This window comes from Puntigrus tetrazona, chromosome 1, assembly GCF_018831695.1.
Source record: "Puntigrus tetrazona isolate hp1 chromosome 1, ASM1883169v1, whole genome shotgun sequence".
Lineage (NCBI taxonomy): Eukaryota > Metazoa > Chordata > Actinopteri > Cypriniformes > Cyprinidae > Puntigrus > Puntigrus tetrazona.
The window spans coordinates 2,820,917-2,836,422 of NC_056699.1; the positions used below are offsets into that span (position 1 = coordinate 2,820,917).

At 35.6% G+C, this 15,506-nt stretch overlaps 1 long non-coding RNA gene across 1 annotated transcript; it reads right to left on the reverse strand.

Moving 5' to 3' along the window:
* Positions 1-271: 271 nt before the first annotated feature.
* Positions 272-12,815, reverse strand: LOC122351434. The gene is made up of 3 exons (XR_006251760.1): positions 12,710-12,815; positions 2,741-3,065; positions 272-440 (listed from the first exon to the last, which is right to left on the reverse strand). It is a non-coding gene; the product is annotated as an uncharacterized LOC122351434 (long non-coding RNA).
* Between the last annotated feature and the right edge of the window lie 2,691 nt (positions 12,816-15,506).

The following is a 15,506-nucleotide window of genomic DNA, read 5'->3' on the forward strand; positions in this document are numbered from 1 at the left end:
TAAAGCCTTTATGTTCACTAAATTGGACAAACATTTGGCGGCTGCACGTTCTGCTTGGAAAGCGTCGGTGCAATATGTGCTCTGCGATACCAACAATCTGCAAATATTTCTTTGAGGTGTTTCATCTTTACTCTGTCTGGGTCTAAATCCTCATTGTTTACCTCCACAGTTCAATGGACTGGCTTAAATGTGATTTTACCCCCGATTTTCCCGCCGGCTTACTGTTTTATCTCATCGAGAGGCGAACGGCGGACCTACCGCATCAGATCTACTTTCCGCAAGTCGCTTCGCAAACAGGCCCGGGCTTCACAGCGGGGACACAAATCCTCCCTAATCCAAATTAGCCCCTCCAAGTCAAATAAAACAGTCTGTCACGCACCGTCTCGCTCGCCCCGTCTCTCCTCTTTATGGTAGCGGCAGATGGCACTGGGAGGATGGACCTAAAAAGAGCAATATATTAAACAGAAAAGAAAACGACTCTCTTGTTTGCTCGATGTACACACAGCCACGTTACACTCGTGTCTGGATATGCTTTATTAGATTATGTCGCTGACAACTGAGCGATATTTCATGCAAACGGGAGAATTCGCTCTCATTTCAAAAGTCTCACAGTAGAGTCTGACGTGTCAAGGGTCAAAGTGTCGTTCATGAAGGTTGAAGGTTAATTTACTTCGATGGAAGTCATTCTGCACGTTCTGTGGAGGTGCATTAATTCATGCACCATTCATTTCTATACACTTCGCCGATGATTTAGCGCAATCCTAAAGCTTTTAATTGCAAACGCACGTGGCCTTCATCATGCATTATCATAAATGACTGTATTATACACTTTCTGAAAGAATTAGGTGGTGCGTGCTCATACAACGCCTGTCGTATAGGGTTTTTAGCACATATTTCTATGATATTCCGGTTTGTAGATATGACTCAATGTCTTTTTTTCCAGAAATGAGTTTAACCCTTGATGTTAGCGCTTTGTTTAAATCATTAAGAGTAACTACGAGCGCGTTATACCTGACTTGGCAAACATCTCGACTGATAAATAAAGCGGTCCATCGGTACTCTTGCTTTTAAATGTCTATGAGCGGTGGCAATTTGTAAAATGTCAAAGATGCAGATCGTTTAAACAATATTTAGAGCCTCATTACCTTGAAAATGGCAAAAACATCAATTTCGCTCGTGCAAAGTCAGCAGCATCTACAAGAACTCAGGTTTTGATTTTTGAAGTAGTTTTAGATATTCTGTTTTATTTTTGTGTTTGGTTTATTTTTTAAGTCAATCTATTAGCACCCAGTGTTATTCACATATGCCTGCTAAACTATTATAGGTTTTTATTTTACGTATTATGTTTCTGATTTTGTGGTAATCAGTTTTATCTATTTTGTTGAGAGTTTTTGTATGTTTTTTCTGTGTTTTGTTTAATGTTCAACTCAATAAAATTTGGCCCAATCGTATTTTATTACTACTGATTATTTGTTTTTATTTGATTGTATTTTTAAATATGTCTATATAGGTATGAATTCTGTTTACATTTATTTATAAAATTTTTATTTTATTTAATATGAAATTTTAAATTGCCTTGGCAACTGTAGTTTAAATAAAATGCATTCAGTTTATTTATTTTTAAATACATTTTTATTTCAGCCATTTATTTTACTTTAAAACAGTTTTAATTTACTATAAATCTATCTATCCATCTATCTTTGCATCTGTCTTTTTAGCGTCTTTTATCATGTTTAATAATAATGATAACTACAATAATAATCATAATAAAATATGTTTTATGGTTTTGACTTACATATATATATATATATATATATATATATATATATATATATATATATATATATATATATATATATATATTGAATATATGTGTAATATTAAAAAAATAAATTTACAATTACTATAAATGTTTATTTTTACACCAATTGTTGTAATAATCATTATTTCTTTATATAAAGAATATTTTCAAATTTTTTAAATATTTGCTTTTGACAGTGGTTTACATGAAAAATGTACATTTCTGTAAGAAAATGTATTTTATGGATATGAATATGTCGAGATTTGAAGTGGATGAAAAACGTCCATCAAAGTTGTCCTAAAACCTATAAACAAAATGCTATCTTTTCGTTCAAACGTTGACTACTGTATATGATTTCCAGATTTTTGAACAGTTTTACTTCACTAAGCGTGACTGAGCCAAAAAGGATTAATGAGCGACTCAAATAAAGAGTCTGTGAAAGTGATGATTTCAAGCCAGATCGGCGGAGGAACACTTTAAAGCCCGAGGTCTGTTAACACATCTCATGCAAGCATTTTGCATCTGTGCTCATTAAAGGTTACACCATTAACACCGTGTGAGTGTCGCATAGCTTCAGTGTTCATTTTCACGTGTTGCGTGCATGCATGCAAAAAAACAATTGAAATCAGAAAACGTGGGAAAAGGTAAATCCTGACGTTCGAAATGAATTGGATGGCATGCGATTAGAGCAGTGTGCATCAGTTAATAATTCACAAGCCAAGTCCATTTTGATTGTGCATGTTGCGACTTCGGTCACTCTAATATGAATAAAAGAAGCAGCCGCTAAAAGAAGCCCAATTATATTCCCGAGATCTGAAGTCTACTTTCAGCTGCTCTACTTTTGAATCGCATTTTGCAATGAGACAGCAAGTTTTGTGGGGCAAACAGACAGCGCAAACCTCGACGTCTTTGTGTTGTCAAAAGCACACATAACCGTACCTTTGTTGTCGCTGGGAATTCTCGGCTGCCCTACATTTGGCATTGTTGACATTGCTGAACATTTCATGCATGGTCCGACTCCCGTCGAGAGCGCCTCTCGCATAAATAGTTCAAACTATTCCCCGTCTGAGTCGGACTCCGCAGAGTCACATATCTCCAGAAAAGCCATCCGTCTGGACCTCGGCTTGTCAGTTTCGATGAAAGTCTCCATCTTCTCCAGCCGTAAAATGCAGGTTGTGTGGGGCGCTCAGCCTCGAGCAACACTTCACCGTCTGCTGGACAATTCTGCTGTTATCTAGTCACTTTTGGAAGAGCTGCATGCATCCTGTAGGAGAAAATAAAACACAAGTGAGAGTCTGAACGGCTTGTCCTGGACAGTGACGGGATTAAACAGAGCAAATGGAGACTTCGTTGCTCACATATTTTCATAACACGTTAAACACGAGTTTTGAACCCTAAAGTACAACATGAGATTCTCAATCGTTTCTAGACCGCAATCACATTAAACGGATGAGACTTTGGTTTAATTCTGTTGTGCCTAGTAATATTTTAGTATCACTGATATTTTCATATATATTTTTTTTAACTTAAATGAAGTGACCTGTTGTGTTTTGTCATATTTATTTTGAATTTAATTTTTTATTGCATGATTTTTTTTTTTTTAAATATGTCTATACAGTTGTTACACATTTTTATTCACAGTATTCTTTTATTTAGTTTAAGTGCTTCAAGAAATGTTGACTTGTAAACTAGATAAAATCATTTTATGTTTGTATAGTAATTTTTAAATATATTTATTCCATGTATATATTATAAATTATAATATCTAAGATAAAAAAATAAAAAATATATATATATATATATATATATATATATATATATATATATATATATATATATATATATATATATATTTAATAATTTATAGATTTACTTTCTGAATTTCTTCTCCTAAACAAATGTCAAACGACCTTGAAAATAATTCTTTAAAAATCAAGTAATTTTATTTGATTTTGGCCCTTTCATTAAATATGAGATTTTAAACCATGAGATTTGAACAAATTCTACAAATGATTTGGATTTTATCATTTATAAATTGAGATTCTGAATACTCCTAGAAAGCAATGAGATTAAAGCAAAAGGAAACTTTTAGGTCTTTCATATTTTCAAAGAGACTCTAGCAAGTCTCATAATGTGCTCATAAATAAAGAGTCTGTGAAAGTGATGATTTCAAGCCAGATCGGCGGAGGAAAACTTTAACACTTTAAAGCCCGAGGTCTGTTAACACATCTCATGCAAGCATTTTGCATCTGTGCTCATTAAAGGTTACACCATTAACACCGTGTGAGTGTCGCATAGCTTCAGTGTTCATTTTCACATATGGCATGCAAAAAAAAAAAAAAAAAAATAGAAATCTGAAAACATGGGAAAAGATAGAGTCGATGAGATTAAAGCAAAAGGAAACTTTTAATTCTTACATGTTTTCAAAGAGACTCCAGTAAGTCTCATAATGTGCTCAATCACAAGACTTCACTTTAAACTCAATAAGATTCCATCAAAATGAAATAAGTCTCAAACTGTTCAGTCAATAAAACACGAGATTTCAGTCTGAACTTAAGGAGATTCTTCCGAGACTATTTTATCAGATCATAGCTTTATACTCTCACTGTAAACAAAGCACTCATTCATTTACATTATTATAAGAAACGTTTAAGACAAAGATAATAATAAAGTAATGCAAAAACTTCTGAGCAACAATCCTTAGTAACCTGTCCATTAAAATAGCATCAAAATACGAATTATAGATCTTTAATATGGATTGATAACACGTTTTTCATAAAGGACACAGCGGAAAATCGGATGGAGCGAGCGGCACAGCAGTGATTTTGATGGATGACTTTTAATTTAACAGGAAAGGTCACAAGCCACACAACCTGACGTTGAAGAATCAGTGCTCATTACATGTTTTAGTTCAATTATTAGTTAAATGTCTTGTATAGTTTCACGCGGGACTTTTCCACAGCAAAACAGCAGAAGCTCGTGTTTACAACACTTATGAAATGACTGCATTAATTTGTTTTCGATGAGAATGAAAGCGGCGCCAGTGATGCATTGAAGTTAAGCACTTGCGCTACTAGAAGTTTTATCGGTGCAAAATAGTCCTAATCTTATTTCGGATATCTAGTCTGAATGCATTTGCGCACATCTCTGGACATCTTCCTTTGTGCAAAGGTAGCAGACATGTTCGCCAGACCTCTAGAAGGACTGAAACATCAAGGTGCCCGAGGGATGCGAAAAAACACACAAGCTTACCGGAAAATAAAAGATTATGAGACAAGACAACATAGTCAAAAAGAAAGAGCCTCTCCGTAGGACAGGATTGGATATCTGGGACAGGCTGCCCCGGAACAGGCGCCACGAACGTCAAGTCATGTTTGTTTGAGGCACGAAATAAGCACAAACTACCTTTGTTGACTACGGCTGGGAATACTGCCAGCGCGAACTACCTTTCCGAGAGAACTCAATGTTAGCCTGTCGGCGACAAAGGAGGAAGCTCTAGCAAAAACTCAGTCAAGCATGAGCTATTGCACGACCCACAAACCATCGCCGCATCCTCGGACGACTCTTTCAGCGCTTTGTCCGTTTCTCGGGCCACCCGCTCTCGCAGATAAGCTCCCCCCCGACCGTCTCGCCGCCTGCCGGGGGAGATTACGCGCGTTTGCAACGCGAGCGCGATTTCCATACGGCGTCGAATCTCAATCATCCCCCTCCGCGACGTCTGTCAGGCCGCGACTCTCTCACCTGTCAACCTCCGTCGCGGCAATCATCAATGACTCGTTGAAGAGGGAAAGAATGAAAAAGCGCAGAAATTGAATGAAGCGGACCTGTCGAGATGTGCTTCGCTATCTCAGTTATTCGACCTGTCACTCCGGAGCGCAAATGAAGAATTTGTTCGTATTGTGACTACGCCGTTTTCTGCCCGCGCGAGTGTGTTGTTACGAGCCATTCGTATTATAAGCAATAACAGACCGACAATTTATTCCTGACAGCGTTGCAGCGCGTCGAGGTTAAAATAACGTGCTGGGTCGAGGAGGCCCGGTTTTCCTTCCATTTGAACGTTCGTGTGATTCACTGAGTTTGAACCGCACTCAACCCGGACACTCGAAGCGCTTGTAGCGGCTTCTCTCTGCGGCACGCGCCGGGATGATGCAACGGCAGACAATGTCGCGGTGATGTCTTCAGCACGCTCGGGCGAGCCGGTGGGACGGTGATCACTTACGCAATCGACTGGACTCAGATCAGCAGCTGCAAGACAGATAGGGATGTTGGGAAGGGACGGTGACGTTGGTTACATTGCTGACGTAATTGACAGGACACTGAACTTAGTCACGTGAAAAATATATATGTTTTAGAACAAGTGAAAAAAGAATATGAGACTAAGATAGATAGATAGATAGATAGATAGATAGATAGATAGATAGATAGATAGATAGATAGATAGATAGATAGATAGATTGATTGATTGATTGATTGATTGATTGATAGACAGACAGATAGACAGATAGACAGATAGATAGATAGATAGATAGATAGATAGACAGATAGATAGATAGATAGATAGATAGACAGATAGATAGATAGATAGACAGATAGACAGATAGATAGATAGACAGATAGACAGATAGATAGATAGATAGATAGATAGATAGATTGATAGACAGACAGATAGACAGATAGACAGATAGATAGATAGATAGATAGATTGATTGATTGATTGATTGATTGATTGATTGATAGACAGACAGATAGACAGATAGACAGATAGATAGATAGATAGATAGATAGACAGATAGATAGATAGATAGATAGATAGATAGACAGATAGACAGATAGACAGATAGATAGATAGATAGATAGATAGATAGATAGATAGATAGATAGATAGATAGATAGATAGATAGATTGATTGATTGATTGATTGATAGACAGACAGATAGATAGATAGACAGATAGATAGATAGATAGATAGACAGATAGATAGATAGATAGATAGATAGATAGATAGATAGATAGATAGATAGATAGATAGATAGATAGATAGATAGATAGATAGATAGATAGATAGATAGATAGATAGAGACGCTGAAGATCATCTTTACTCTTGTATTTATTATTTAAAGGTAAATCATATTTTTTCAGGTTAAGATTTCAGCTTCATTGTTTATTAAGTTTAGTTTTGCACCCAACAAAGTTTAGTTTATAAACTCTGACTCCAAGTAGAGACTTTTCGTATATACTGTATATATATATATATATATATATATATATATATATATATATATATATATATATATATATATATATCGAGAGAAGTTTAACATGCTAATGTTGTGTGAGTGCTCATAAAATATGGATGATATTTTGTTATCATATTTTTATGACGCTTATGTGACAGTGGGTGTGAATAAAATGCATAGATTTACATTATTTATATTTTCTCAAAGAAAACCTCATTAATTTGAATCTATCAGATTTGTAGAAGACGGTTTGGGATTTTGTTTCCAGGCAAAACAATCTGAATAGAGATGAGCAAATAAAATCAATGCGGATCACTTACACCACGGTGACAAAAGATGCCACAGAGCTAAATCTTAATTAGCTGAAATAATGAGACCAATACAGAATCCAATCCAATTAGAAGAGAACAGTCTCTTGAAGCGAAGCCTCTCCGCGGGACGATAAACACAACAGAACAACATTACGTTCCACAGAGGAAAGAAAACGAACAGCACGAGGACTTCAGCATCGCCGCCTGTAGTCCTGACGAGGCTTAAACACACTGGCAATTAAAAGACAACAACACTTCAGTGATTGAAGGCTGCGTGAGAGAGAGCAAGCCGAGGCGTTGGACGCTTCATAGCATGAAGAAACAACCAGGCCAAGTTAAGCTACTCCATATCTTTAGGATGCTCAGATCCAGACAAACGATAAATAATCCTGCTGGAGGAAATTAACCAGCTTAAACCGGTTAAACTGCTTTTAAGTACCAGCCAGCACTGGTCAGACTGGGAGGATATCATAAATTTATACAAAATACACATAAATGCTTGCTCGCATGAAGTACAACGAATTATATATCCTTCTCCGACCTTCTTTTATGGATGTTTTTTTGTAATTGCATACACATTTTCTCTTTATATGCATAAACTGTTTCAAAACCTACAAGCTGCTAGTTATCGACGTCGGGGAAAAAATGTTTCATTTAACAATTCTACGAATTATTAAAAGAAAATGTAAAAATAAAATGAAATAAAATGTGTACATAATACATCAGCTAATGTTAATTTACACAACCTAAAATGTAAAAAAAAAAGCTTTTTTATAAGTAGAAATTAAAATGATTATTTTTAATTGCACTTTATTTAAAGGTGTCCTTGTTACTTTGTAATTTTAAATATTAAGCAACAATACTACAACTACAATGTGGTTCGGGTTAAGATTAGGGTTTAGCTTGCAAATAATTATGCATAATTAATTAATTTTTATAGTAAGCGCATGTAACGTGTGACAAGGACACATTAATATAAAAGTGTTACCCTGTTTTTTTATTGCTTTATTTAATTTTTTTCCTCAATATCATAGTCTCTGATACCTACATTAACTAATGTGAACAAATTTAACTTATTGTAAAGTGTTATAACATGCCATGTAATTTACACAAACATATATTTGTAAAAATATAAATAAAAAATTAACTAATCAATCAATAGCAAAAATAAAATAAAAAATAAATAAATGTATTTAATATTAATTAATTTTAAATAAATAATAAAATAAATACACTAACTTTTGGATCCATCGTCAATGTTATTAATTAAATGCTGAGCTGTTTATAAATAAGCAATTAAAAAATATGTGCTTTTCTGAAGTTCATAAACATGCAAAACTGCCTGGGCAGCATTTTAAGTCATCGCAGGCACACTTCTTGTACAGTTTAATATCAATATACAGTTTGCATGTTTTAAAGACAAGAATGCATTTGTGATAAGCTCACAAAAATCATTAAATCAAATCAGCAATTGCCTTATAACAGGACTACAATGTTAAAATCAATGCAGTGTTAGTTTAAAACTAACTAACAGACAATAGCATCCGTCGTACAGCAAGTGTTCAATAACAGCCGCGTGTGTGTCCTATCAAACAATGCCAAGAAAAGAAATTAACCGTGCAATCAGCTTTGGAAAAAGCAAACAGTTATTTGTCAAAGGCCTGCTCTCTTTCACAGGTTTTTGAACACTTAATGTAGCAATGCTGAGTTTAAATTGGTCGTGCCCATAAATACACTGGATAAAACATTCAATTCTCACAGATACAGCTGTGAAAATTCACACTCGAAGAACTAGATGATGAAACAGCTGTGTTATAACACGCTATAATACACAACAGCTGCTAAAACAATGTTTTTACAGATACAGCACAAATTTATGATGTGAATGTCTCACTTTCAGTGAGATGTGTTATGTAATTGAAAATCAGTACAACGATGCCTTTCCATTCAGAAGAGTTTCCAAAAGATTTGATGGAATTTATGAAATATAAAGAATTTATGGAAAAAATATATATCAAAAAATAATATATACAATATATACAAAAATAAATAAATAAATAAAAATAAATAAATAAATATATATACACACATATATATACACACACACATATATATATATATATATATATATATATATATATATATATATATATATATATATATACACACACAATATATATATATATATACAATTATATATATACAATTTATATATATAACTTTTTTTATTCATATTATCTGTGCTACAACATATTTTGGTTACCAAGGCAACATTTATACTTTCCAAACAAACAAAAAAAAATCTTTCAGTTTCAGTTTTAGTTAATTTGAGCCCTGTACGCAACTTTTTGAGTAAACGGTTAAAAGTCTTTGAGTTGACATTTTAAGTACAGTTTACTAGGGTAATGTTTACACCGGGTTACAGCGGATCATTCAGGTTTGTCCTTGGCTACCTGAAGGCTTCTCTGAACGCTCTTCTGGGCTAAAATTAACATTGCCTATAAAAGCAATGGTCTGTAAAAAACACAAGCAAACAAAGGTCAGATAAATTAGAGATCAGGACCGGCAGCGGTGCATGTAAAGACACGCAGGACAGAAAGCAGAAGTTGCTCAGGTTATTCTGGGATATGGGATGCCATATGTTGGACACTGGGAATACATGAACTCACCGGCACTCATGTTTGCAATGTGGTACTAGTGTACTAAAATAGTGCGTGTCGAACAGTGTGAAAATAGTGTCTAAAATGATCATCTGCCACATGTCATCTGCATGGTTAATTTAAGGTATGGTGTCTAATTATCAGCATGAAATGTTTTGATAGTCTGATCAGAATGATTCAAAGTGAGTGAATTATAAAAATAAAAATATAATATAATATAATATAATATAAAAAATATTAGAGAATAAAATATAATATTTTTTTACATGATCACTAAAACTTGAAATGTAAAAATTTAGTTGTATATGTAGAAATTAAAATCTAAATTATTTGAATGTTTTGGATTTTTGTTAGTTCATGACACCTAATGCAACTGATGCAAAAACAATAAAATAAAATAAGGAAACAATAAAATCATAAATTTTTTTATTATATACATTATTTTCAAAATTCATCAAATAATATGAATTCATTAGAAAATGTAATTAATCTAGCATAATGCTTAATAAACGTTTTATTGTTAATCAATAATGCATTACCTATAAAAAAAAGCTTATTATAATTGTTTAAGAAAAAATAAACAAAAATGCAATATTTCTATAAAATAAAATAATAATTAATTTTCATTCACACAACTATAAATGTACAAATTTATTAATATTAAATTTATAAATTAATCTAGTGTACTGTAAAATATATATATTTTTGCCCTTGTTAGACACCGATGCAGTATCTAACGTCGAAAACAGAATATTATTTTCTTTTAATAACATGCGCATTTTTTGCCAAAATAAAATTTTGAATACAATAAAATAAATTCTGATATTGCATCTGGTGCAGTCGTTACATTAGCAACAGAAGGGTAAGTCAAACAAAATACAGTAATCCATGAAGTGTGCTCCTGTTACATAATCTACATTTGGAGATATATATAAGGAATATTTAGTGTGCTTTGTCAGTTATTATTTGTATAAAAATACAGGATCACTAAAAGATGAACGAAATGCAACAATATTGAAATGTTGCACAATCCAGGAGCAAAAAAAAGAGAGAAAAAGACAAAACATGCTTCAGTTGTGGGTGTTGAAATATCTTACGACATCTCATACAAATATGAGTCCATGTACAGTCGGTTTGACAGGCAGCTTTTGCATCCTACATCCGTCACTAAAGCCTCCCGGTAGATCCTATTTACAATCTCCAATAAAATAACAACAGCACAATGATAAGCCTCGAAATAATTCACAAGGTTGTCAGCTGGAAAGGCAGGGGGCAGCGTGCAATTTCAAAAGAGTTGGCTGCTGAATATTGTTTTGATTTTGGCATCGGGCCGGTAATTAGTTTATGTTGGAAAAAGTTGTCGTTGTGTAATATTCCACATGAAAGGTTGAAAACACGTCTTAAACGGCAACTGCGCTGTGACGATTACTTTGACAAGCACGCAGCGGTATAGACTGCATAATTTATAAGAAAGTGACAAGACGTTGTTTAGAAAGTTTTTACATGAAAAGCTGCAAAAGTTGTTGCCGTTATCTTCCTAATTCCCCCAATCCTCGTCGTGCATTACAATATGTTTGTGTCAGTCTAAATGGCGGGTGAGGAAAGTAGAGAAAAAACTACGAGAAACGGCTGAAACTGAAAAGTCAAAAGCGTGGTCGCGTCTAATGCCGGTCTCATAAATAGGCTGTAATACTTATTTGATGATCTGATTGTTAAAAGGTGCTCTTTCGCAGAAAATGTGCATATTGAGACTTTTTTAAACCATTTCATCACTTCAAACACGGTCTAAGACATGATTATGAAAGGACTGACATGCTTTGCTATTTGTACGTCGAGAAATAGCTCACCAAAACAATCCCATGCGTTGGTTTCTTCATCAGATTTGGAGAAATGCAGCATTGCATCACCTGCTCAGCGACGGATGCTCTGCAGTGAATGGGTGCCGTCGGAACGAGAGCCCAAACATCGCAATAATCCACAGCGCTCCAGTCCATCGGTCAACGACAAAAATATGCGTTTGTGAGAAACATCTCCATCGTTAAAAAATGTTTCGCTTTAAACCATTGCCTCCGGTTAAAATATGACGCCGTTATAGCGCTAATCTGAATCAGGAGAGAAATCTGCACAGATCAAGCACCGTTCATAAAAACAGTTTTAAACAAATATGTGGCTGGATATTAATATGAGACACAACAGGAGATGGATTTTTTCCAGAAAGACCTTTTTATTATGGATTATTGTGGAAGCAACGGTGCAATGGATTTGTTTCTGGATTGATCAATGGTTTGAAACATACTGCGATGCTTTTATCAGCTGTTTGGACTCTCATTCTGACGGCACCCATTCGCCGCCGAGCATCGGTTGCTGAGACGGCGACGCATGCTACATCTCTCCAAACCCGATGAAGAAACAAACTCATCTGCATCTCGGATGGCTCTACTGAAATCTAGGAGAAACAATTAAGACATTAAGGGGATCTCGGCAGGCTGCTCTGACAGACGAGCGTGTTTTGAGTGTTTCCAGGTGAGGCGCGCGACAATAACTACAAAGAACGCACCATTTAGTCAACGACTAGGCGGTTTACTAACAAGTAGCGAAGACGTCCTGTTGATACGCATCGTTAAATCATCACTCAACGACAGAAGAAAAGCTGAAAGCTACACGCTGATCTCTCTAATGTTTCATCGGAGTGTCACTTACAGAAGCGACGACGTCTCTGCACTGATGTGATGCTGAGGGGAGCGATGTGTCTTTCAGCACATTAAAAGAGCAGGATGAAATGAAGCCATGCCGCGCTGTCATAAATGAGTAACGGTCCTGTTAGATAACGCCCCGTGGGCTCGACTTTAGCAGACGGAGCGCCAGTGATTTGTTCACAGAATATCACGACACGGATAGTTTCTCATTCGCGATCGTTAAAAATTCCTTGTTTGTATTATTTTATAAGGCAGCCGTCAAATAAATCATTGATCCTGAGCATTTCGAGCGGCCTCGGAAGGGGACGGCCGCTGGAAAGTTGGCCGTTTTAAAAGTTAACTACAACAACAGGCTTGATTCATCTCGAAGTGTAGTACATTCACTTCCGAGCGTCATCCTAGTGCACTCGTTGGCTCCATAACATCTGCCTTAAAAATAAAAAAATATATTAAGATAAATAAATGTTGCTTTTTGGAGTAAAAAAACCCCCCGCTAGAACCATAGATAGACGTAAACTTGAATATATTTAGGCTAAAATACAATTGTTTGTATGAATGTAAATTGTGCATATATAGTTATATAACTCTGACTATATATCTGTAAATTGGAATGCATTTATAAATCTTAAAATGTTCATTCTTAATATCAGCTTGTGTTTATTTATGAAAATAACAAATGCAGTCAGATGTCAAAGGTTGTATAGACAAGTGGAATGCACCGTTTACTTTAGCATTAGGCATAAAATAATGCATTCAGAATAGTTTATTCATGCAAAAAGTATTGAACGAATAGGTCTAGTTGTGCTTGTACGGCTGTGCTGCTGATCAAGGGATAAAACGAGACTTACAAATGTGCACAAATGTTAGGAAATGCAACATTTTAGGAGAAAGTTCGATATCCTAGAGCCAAACTGCCACGTAATCAGCGCCTCATTGGATTTTATTAAGCAAATATTGTATGATGCAGGACTTTTCAACCCTACACACGTGGCCTTTAGCATTGTAGTACGGTAATTAAGAAGAAAAACAGCACGTCATGTGAAAAGGCTGGCGAACCTCCGCTCCAGGGCGTCAGACTCCACGACTGCATGCATTAGGTGAGCCAGCGCAGAGAAACACTGCCTGAACACCTCCAACCCAACAACAGACTGACCTTGCTTTCAGCACAGACTGCCCCTCAGCGCCTGACCTTTCGCTCCATCCTCCACGGGCCTCCCGCTCGCCGTCCCATCTAACCCCACTTTCTACACTTTCATGGCTTCTTATAAATGTTAGACAAAAACGGATCAAAAACATTCATTTCGTTTCACATGAGATTCTGTGAAAAATAAATAAATATGACTGGTTGAGAACAGATTCAAAACACACGCTCTGCAGATGCAATGTAGATCATGAATTCAATTAGATTTCTGGAAAGAAATTAATGTTTTTATTCAGCAAGGATGCATTCGTTTGATGATAAAAAAATTGACAGCAAAAGTAAAGCAGCTTGACTGTTTTCAACATTGATAACAAACAGAAATGTTTCAGTATATTAGAATGATTTCTGAAGACTGGAGTAACGCTGCTGAAAATACAGCTTTGATCACAGGAATATATTATATTTTGGTATATTTGCATAGAAAACTGATATTTTAAATTGTAATAATATTTCACAATATTATCGTTTCCATTGCATTTTTGATTAAATGATTTAAACCGTGCATAAAATACATATTTCCCAAAACATAACCAGTAATGTACATGCATATACACTAAATAAATGTTATTTTAGAATAACAATAAATGACATGATATACATCATACAAAAAAATGTCTATAAACATGCAGCTATGTATTTAAATGTCATAAAAATTCTCAGATATTTCAATGGTTTCCCTACATCATGTCTAAAAAGAGTTGAAAGATCACGTTTCCATATTACGATTTCTTTAAAACCACGACAATCAAAAAAATTGGACTAAACGGCACTGCTGGTTACAAAAACCTCTCAAAGCTCAATTTCCTGCGACGTTGCTCGTTCAACACCAAAACTATCATAAAGCCACTAAAAATGATCATATCACAGGAAACTCGGTTTGGGCCGAAGCATTCTCCGTCACGTCCCTCGCGAATGTTATTAATGAAGTCGGCGGACATCAAGGCTGGCGTTTGATATCACTCGCCTGTGCGACCGCGAAACCAGCTCATTAGCTGCGGCTTTGATACCAATCAAGCAAGTTATTATAGTGTTAACCTCATAACCCAACAATGAAACGTGCGGCACCTCGACGGAAGGGGAAACGCCGTTATGAACCGTACCTTTCCCGCAGTTAGGAAGCGTGATTCATTTCCCAGTATTAAAGAGATGCCCAGGGCAGAACACATGCAGTTAGAGATAAGAAGATGCTTGATCAACTGGACCTGTCATACGAAAGAGCACCTATAGCCAGTGAAGTGTTTCCAGGAAAGCTAATAAGCGTTCCTTTTCTTCAGCAGGAAATCTTCCGATAAGTGTGATTACATGTGAACTGCACGGATACTCTCTCAACAATAGGTCGGTGCTCAGACTTGCATGTTTTTTGTAAGCAGACGCAATTTTGCAAGAAAATAAGAACGCTTGTTTAGGCAAAAAACTCTGGTGTTTTGTAGGTGTATTTTAGAGGATTGAAACATGGTTGCTAGGGTGTTGTGGGTGGTTGCTAGGCGGTTGTTTAAAAAGTCAAAAAGTCCACCCTCGTGTATAACGTAGCCTACCATTTTTTCACTAGATATGGCTCAAGTCCTGCTTTCTATGCAAGTCTGTGGGATTTGCCTGTATT